The sequence below is a fragment of the Rousettus aegyptiacus genome, unplaced genomic scaffold, assembly GCF_014176215.1.
Source record: "Rousettus aegyptiacus isolate mRouAeg1 unplaced genomic scaffold, mRouAeg1.p scaffold_m13_p_10, whole genome shotgun sequence".
Classification (NCBI taxonomy): domain Eukaryota; kingdom Metazoa; phylum Chordata; class Mammalia; order Chiroptera; family Pteropodidae; genus Rousettus; species Rousettus aegyptiacus.
Window position 1 is genome coordinate 19,486,220 of NW_023416285.1, and position 1,500 is coordinate 19,487,719.

Below are 1,500 nucleotides of genomic sequence, written 5' to 3' on the forward strand. Positions count from 1 at the left end.
AACATCCCAAAATTATAGCGCTGTATGTAAATCTATACCTGCTTAACTTTAAGAACATATAGAAACTTTTCTCATTCATAGCTCTGACCCTAACATGGTGTTGATATCACCGGATTACATCTTTATACATTGTATGTCCAAAAACATAGACATATATATATATATATATATACATATATTTTTTTTTTTTACTACATTAGTCTCTTCAGTCAAAAAAAAAAATAATAAAACAGTGCAGCTACAAACCAAAGTCACAACAGTACTAGCTTTTTAAAAGAACTTTATTTATTTTTATTAGTTTTCTTAAGCGAGGCAACCCTTAGTTGACCTCAGAGATTGCAAGGACCTTGTCAGCTTACAATCCCTTATTTTGTATTTTTTATTTTTTATATCTATAGCACCTGGTCTTCCAAAGCGGTCTCCCATCCAAGTACTAATGAGGCCCGACCCTGCTTAGCTTCCGAGATCAGACGGGGTTGGGCTTGCTCAGGGTGCCATGGCCATCAACTGTAGATCCTTTTTTAAAATTTTTTTCTTTATCCTGTGCGGGTTGACAGGAAGTAAACGGATCCTCTTGGTTTTGTTTCCAAAGTAGTCAAGTTGAGTAAGTTCTGAGGAGGGGGAATCAAGCCACTGAGATTGTGATCCTTCATCACAGCATCAACAGGAAACTAACACATCCAGAATAGATTCAGCACACCCAACTTTTTCCTTCTACAATTTCCCACATTTTAATAAATTTAACCACATATGATCTAATTGTAATTGGAGTCACGATTTGGTAGAGAGTCACCCTGAAGAAGACTAGAGAATCCCATCCCCAACAGCTTACTCTTCCTGAGAAATTCATAACAATAATCCGCCCAAAAATATCAAGTTTGTCCCAAAGAATCAAAGGAGCGGATCTTCAATGGGAAACTAATTACACTGAACATATACACCTGAAAAACGTCATTGTATGGACTTGGCTTTAGAAAAAAACTCCAGTAAAAGCTCTGTTCTATCAGAGGCAGAAAAGATGACCTAAGTAAAGCACGACGGCTTTGTGATAAGGGGAACAGTCTGTGGAAACAAAGCGGCAACTCGGTTTGCACTAGCAAGTGGCTATAAAATTGGATCCAAAATAACTTGTTGGATACTCCCTAGAAGAGTGAAAAAAGAACCAGAAAATCCAGGGAAGATATTTACCTGTTCACAATGGGCTAAGCACAACTTTGTCAAACCACTTGTTTACACATAGTCTTAGCCTATTCAGGCTGTTATAACAAAGTACCATAGACTAGGCATCTTATAAACAACACAAATGTATTTCCACAGTTGTGGAGGAGAGAAGTCCAAGAGTAGGGTTCAAGCATGATCGAGCTCTAGTGAGACCCCTTTTCTAGGTTGCAGACTTATTGTATCCCCTATGGTGGAGAGCAGTGAGACAAAGTAACCTCTTTTATGACTCTTAGTGGGACATTAATTCCACTCACGAGGGCCCCATCTCTGTGACCTCAT

General features: G+C 38.3%; 1 pseudogene; it reads right to left on the reverse strand.

Moving 5' to 3' along the window:
• Positions 1 to 389: 389 nt before the first annotated feature.
• On the reverse strand, positions 390 to 508 carry LOC118608720 (annotated as a pseudogene).
• Positions 509 to 1,500: the final 992 nt, after the last annotated feature.